We start from the raw sequence: 6815 nt of genomic DNA on the forward strand, positions 1-6815 counted from the left end.
AGCGCCCGGATTTTGTCTGATCCAAGCAGGAAACAATATTCATAATTGGGCTCAGACTGGCCTCTGGACACACGGAAAATACCCTGTGAGCCAATGCCCTTTGTGCCTTATGTTATCGTCATTCACACGACCAATCCGGTCTTTTAGCGTGTGGCCACCTGATGAAAATGTGAGGTCATATGCAAAAAAAGCTTAGGCACCTGATTTAAGAGCGTAGCATGTTTCCCAGCAAGTGGTCGCATGCATGTGATTTATTGGCTACTGGCCTTTAAGTGCAGAGCCACTACCCTCTCCCAGTCTATTACTGTCCATAATCTCATCTTTACCCATATTAGTACAATGCAGATATTTATACATACAATCATCCAAGTTTGTAAAAATGTCTGCAGTTGAGATGCAGTGTAATTCAATGCGTTGTTGCTTCTGTTAATCCGCCCAACATTTTGCACATGAAGCCATTGACTACATTGCCTAGGGTCAAATTTAAACCTAAACCTGCACAGGAGTGTCTGCTATTGTTATAGACAAGCTACGCCACTTATAGTGACTCACCAAAAAAAGGTCTCGTGGAGCATTGTGCTTACAATATCTATTTTTATTTCTTTTGAATATGTTTCTGTATTGCTAGATAACACCGCACCTGTTGTATGGGTCTGTATAAGATGTTTGGCGAAAACACAAAGGAATGACAGAAACCAACACTGAAAGACATTGCCTTTCAGCGTACATACAAGGCAAAAGGTCTCTTCCATAAAGGATTCTATTATCTAAACTTGTCAACGCTAAAAGGGAAGAAAGTTTCTCGGCATCTACGGCATTGAGCAAAAGATGAAAGGCAAGCATATTCAGCTATGAAATAATTGACAAAAGCACCAAAATCTATGTTTTAGTTTATTATAACCAACGGTTCTTCTTTTGCAGCCAGTGATTACTTTGGAGATATTTAGTGAAACCGTTCTCTTTGTGGAAGCTGAAATCTGTGGCAATCCGTGGCAGTCTGTGGCAGACCCGGCATTTTGTAATTAATTTCCTATCCTGATGTTAAAGGTCCATGCGAGCGTGCCTATTGGTCGCCGGTAGTGGGCTCCTCTGCCGTCAACCAATGAAGGGCAGTTGCAATGAAATCTACGGATTCCTGTTAACCCCTGCAATGTTACGTAGACAAGGTAGGCTAGAGGCAGTGACTTGTACAGGGGGAGGAGACCAGCGAGATTAGCTAGGAGATATTAACGTGTACGTTTACCTGCCGCCATATTAGGTTCTTTGGTATTCGGTTTGAACAACGAAAACGCAACATTCGTGTTCCTTTTTACGTTGTCCCGAATACGAATGCAAATAGTGTATTTTAGCTAAGCGAGTCCTAACAGAAAAGTGATAATGTCTTGATTTCTAGACTAAGTGAATCTCTGTGATAAGTCCAACTCATATATTCACTAATTCCAACTCAAGGGCAGTTCCTGCCAACCTGTCCTAACATTACAATAAGAACATCAGGTGAGCGGCAAGGGAGAGTCTGCTTGGCATAGAAAAATTATAAAAAACCCTTTTGCTCTTCTGTGCCACAATTAAGCGAGAAAAGGGTAAAATTAAAACAGGAGGGTGGTGTAAACTGTGAATAACAATATATACTATGGGGAAATACTTGCAGTGAATAGATAAGAAAATACTACTGGATCTCTCTGCTGCTTTTGATACTGTTGATCACCACCTTCTTCTTGAATCATTTGCTTCTACAGGCATTCGAGATACAGCTCTCTCCTGGATCTCCTCATATCTGTCTAACCCTTCCTTCTCTGTCAGCTTCTTTGGAAAGACATCATCGCCCCTTCCACTTTTGGTTGGCGTCCCCCAGGGTTCAGTCCTTGGCCCTCTGCTGTTCTCTCTTTATACTTCATCTCTTGGCAAACTTATCGACTCATTTGGCCTCCAGTATCATCTATATGCAGATGATACCCAAATCTTCCTGTAAAACTTTTAAAAAAAAATCAGTTTTTTTCCCCATTCCAATGTTTTAAAAATGTTATCAATAAAAAAAACTATGTTTTACATATATGAATATGATTTTTTTAAAAGGCCCTACTTGTCCCAAAAAACAAAGTTGAATAAAGACATAGTATTAATGTCAGTTTATTCTGAAAATTATTTTTCCTTGAGGAAAGGCACAGAGACCTACATTTTATTTTTTTTTAATGTCCAATGACAATGTTGCTCTGGGTTTCGCAGGTACTTAGGTTATGTTGAAATTCTTTGGAACGCATAAAATTACCTTTTCATCTGTTAAGTAAGTGAAGTTATTTTTTGAAAGTTTGCTTTATAGGTTCTGTGCATTTCAGAATGACTTTCCGAATACAAGGTAGCTTTTGTACTAACCGGTTACGTGAGCTCTAGCTTTCACCAACCTTATCTTAAGGAACTATATCAGATGATTGTAATACTATATATCTAAAAAAAACCGGTGAAAGGAAGCAATGCATAATTCACATTGATAATTGAGCACAATTTGTTTTAGGTTGTAATCTCCCAATTAAACTAATTCCCTATTGCTTTTCTGTACCATAACACATGGAGGAATAACTGAATTCAGAAATGTCTCGGTGTTTGACAACTGACCTCTGTAGGAGTTTTAGCTACCTTTTCCCTGCTTTCTATCAATAGCTTCCTAGTAATTGCTTGCTGTTTCTTCAAGTTGTAAATGAACTTCAACTGACCCGGAATCTCTGATTACAACAGATCTAACTGTTGACATAATAACAGAGACCTATTCACGGCTCGTTAGCTTATCTCGTTCTAAGTCTGGTTAACAGGCGTTGAGTTGGTTTGAAGGCTTCCAATAGTCAAATCTAAAGGCTTCAAAACTTTTTGTCACGTTACACTACACTCACTTATAGGCGGCCAGCAGCGTCTATAGCGCTGTTACAATAAGGGAGAATATTGACAACTTGCATGCTTGTTAAAGACTGACATTTTAAAAGGTCCATGGTGTGCAGAACATGACTATATAGATATATATATATATATCAGTATTTATTCATTAGAAGATGGAGTATTCAGGTGAAGGTGATACCTTTCTTCTTCAGGCGGCTTGAACTGTGTGGAGCAAGAAACAAAAGACTATAGTCAATGCACGCTGGCCAGCTTTATTCAACACACTTTTAGATAGCTACAAGTATATCCCAATACCACAGTGCTGTCATCCTCAAGGCAGACACCAAAGCTTCTGTCGCCTACTACTATTACTCGTTGACCATGGAACCGCGTCCAAACGCACCAAAGATCATTTTTCATAGATAATAACTGGACTCATCGGGACTATGATTGTAGCTAATTAGGATAACCTTGATCATTCTTAATGTGCTCTTCCTTTGACTTACTGGGTCTTTAAATAGTCCCACATTCCATTATCCATTGTAAGATTGGTCGGTATGCCTCTGGCCACACCCACCAATATAGGTTCCGATTTGGTAGCCTGAAGTCTTGGGGTATATATATATATATATATATATATATATACACACACAGTTATGTTGGCAAGTAATGAAAGTACGGTAATAGTAAAGAAAGTCCCCGAGCACTTACAGGTCCTCCGAATAAAAGCTTATTTTAATCAAACGACAATCAGGTCTACCAATGTTTAGTCCCTTGAATTTATCAAAATACATGAATTAGGAAGGCCTATAAGCATTGTTGGCTTGTTGCAATATACTGTATGTATATATGCTTTAGACTTTCATTAAGTCGATTTGATCGGTTTAAGGCTGTATAAAAAAAATGACATAGAAATAGGTCTTACACATCTTTCTCAAGAGAGCCCTTAATCATTGTCTCATAATTACAAGTGCCAATACCCATGAAAGATCTGTGATGTATTACATAGAAGCAACACAAGGGCTAGGCCATTCATTTTGTGTACTGTGTCTGTTCTGAAGAATATTTGTGAAATGATTACTGGCTTTCAGTGCAATGAAACATGATCAGACTTTGAATGAGGTTGCAGACACTAGGTATAATATAGTATTCTACGGTTATAGGCTGATGATCAAAAAAATATAAATAGAACAACACTATAACAAATTGTTTAACCCCATCCAATTTGAACATATCTGCTATATTCCAGTTCAGTGATGAAGACCTCAGAATAGAAACATTTTCAGATACATTTCTATTAGATCCATCACATAATCTGAAATTCCCACGTCTAGTGTAATTTAAGAACCCTAAAAAGCATTCTCCCACATTCACCAAAACGAAAATCATTAAGAAAAAGGGTCATATATGTGTGGACACCTGACCATCACACATATAGGAACTTGTTGGATATCCCATTCCAAAACAATATGGAGCTGCCCCCTTCCACACTTTGCAGCTATAACGGCTTCCACTCCGCCGAGAGGCTTTCCAGAAGATTTTGGAGTGTGTCTGCAGGAAAACGTGCCCATTCAGCCAAAAGAGCCTTTGTGAGATCAGGCACTGACGTTGGACGAAAAGTCCGGTGTTCCATGGGCCTTGGTTTGTTCACAGGGGCACAGTCATGATGGAAGAGGAAAGACTTGACTTTGACTTGTGTGCAGCCGATCAGCCATGGAAGCCCATTTTATGAAGCTCCCAACGTGCAGTGCGAGTGCTGAGGTTGCTTCCAGAGGCAGTTTGGATCTGTAGTGAGCAATGCTACAGAGGACAGGTGATTTTTACACGCTACACGCTTCTGCACTCGGCAGACTCATTCTGTGAGTGTATATGGCTTCATGGCTGAGCGTCATGACTGATGGTACTCGGTTAGGTAGAAGCCTCTGCGCAGGGACAGGTTCAGGTTTAGAACCCTGCATGGAGCAGGCAGGTGTAGATACACCTGGATGCGGATGTCTGATACAGCTTTAGGCTCCTTCCTAGGCATCATCTATTGGAACAGGATTCCAACATATATAGAATATATCATTTCCATAAGTCTGCACTGATGTGCTAATGAACATTCTTTTTGGTTTTACAGTGAAACAGGTATCACTTTTTATTTATTTATTGTGACTACAGGGAGTTGGTTTCTGAGGTAAGCTGCTTTGCCTTGAATGTAAGCATCTTTTTATAAAAGCTAACTAAATGTTCAAATATAAAAAATGATCTGTTATGAAAGACAGTAAAACCACAAAGTCCCGTTAACAATCATTGTGTCTGTTGCCTGTATGTTTCTATTATTGTGACACAGACACACAAAGGCACCATGCAGACACATACCTGCCAACCAGCCCAGTTTTTGCAGGAGAGTTTTGATTATCGAGCACCTTGCCTCTATCCTGGATTGTTGCCCCGCTGTCCTGCTTTTGCGAGCGATGATCCTTTCTCCATTGACAGGCCTGGGCACTGGCTCTTAATCCAGCTGCCACCTCCATATCTGCCATCCTCATTGCATGGCGCCAGAAAATGATGTCCCAGCACTGCCTCTATATATATATATATATATATTCTATGGAGACTCTTCAACATAATCTATGTATCATCTTCAACATAATCAATGTTTCGGTTACGGAGATCAGAAGTCTCACCTGTCACCGGGCCATTGAGCAGCAGCGCACCAGGGAGACCGATCACTTGCTCTGCCACCAGGTTCTGCAGCAGGGCCACTTATGGTTCTTATCTTCTTATATTGTATAAGAATATTGTATATTCATAGACAATACATCTATATCACGTGAGGAAGCCATAAATCCGGCTTAACGCGTTAGGGCGAAGCAACGTGCTGCTCTTGGAAGGTCTTGATCTTGGACGATACCTTATATAAAATCTCCATGGGGGGTTGAGGTTTGGAAGCTGGGTAACAGAGGTTCATTCAGGCGAGAAGAGCCTAATGCATAACGGTAGCGGACAGCGGAGCCCTAGTGCTATATGTGTTATGTATATGCGGTCTCGAGTGTGTGCTGCACTGTATTCGCTCCCACAACACGGCAAGTGGATGTCTTTGTTTCTTTTTAATATTTGGTGCATTAAAGATACTGTTTTTATACCCGAGGATCTGATTATGTTATCAATTAAATGGATAATATAAGAAGAGAAGAATATAAAGAGACTTTTTATGTAATTTTTTTGTAATTAACTTACAAAGAACTTTAGTTTGCAATAGCTGGGTGGTAAAGATTAGCCACACTTACCCCAGTCTACAATTCCTACCCTACTCTAACCCGTCTCCCCCCACCACCTGCCACTGCCCCAGTGGGGATGTAAATGGCCCTCCTGCCTATATCTTATATACGTGATCCCCGCAGTGTAGAGCCGGAATGATTTGGTTCCTGATTGTATGACCCGGGGAATCTGCCCCTTTACCCTGAGACATCAGAGACTTCGGGGTCAAACAGTGATTCATGACGTGTAGCTCTATCCATAAAAAAGCCCATCTAGTTACCCCGTCACCACCATTGCCAGCAGGGATTATCTGCCACTATGTAGCCTACTTTTTATTTTATTTCTCCCACCTTGCTGCCTATCTCACCTGAATGCAAGTAGGAGTCCCCTGCAAGCCTTTGCCTAGGCCATACATACAGCATAATGGCTAAAAGCTGCTTATATAAAGACCGGCTGCGATTGCAGGGCCCGAGACTCCCGGCATGTAATGTAGTGGAGGTCTGGGGTATAAGGGTTGTTGGTGCTGTGTGGGGTCGGTATCACGCAGGGTGCTGAGGTTAGACGAGGTCACCGCAGCCGGGCGGCCATACTACTGGTTGCAGGGGGCGTGACTCGCACCACCGGCAGGCGTGGCTTCTCAGATTCACGACAGTTTTACGGCATCGTCGTGCGGCCGCCTCCAACACTGTGTGTGAGAGAGACCGGCT

Source organism: Sceloporus occidentalis, unplaced genomic scaffold (genome assembly GCF_023333645.1).
Source record: "Sceloporus occidentalis isolate IW3139 unplaced genomic scaffold, rSceOcc1.0.p SCAF_49, whole genome shotgun sequence".
Taxonomy (NCBI): Eukaryota; Metazoa; Chordata; class Lepidosauria; order Squamata; family Phrynosomatidae; genus Sceloporus; species Sceloporus occidentalis.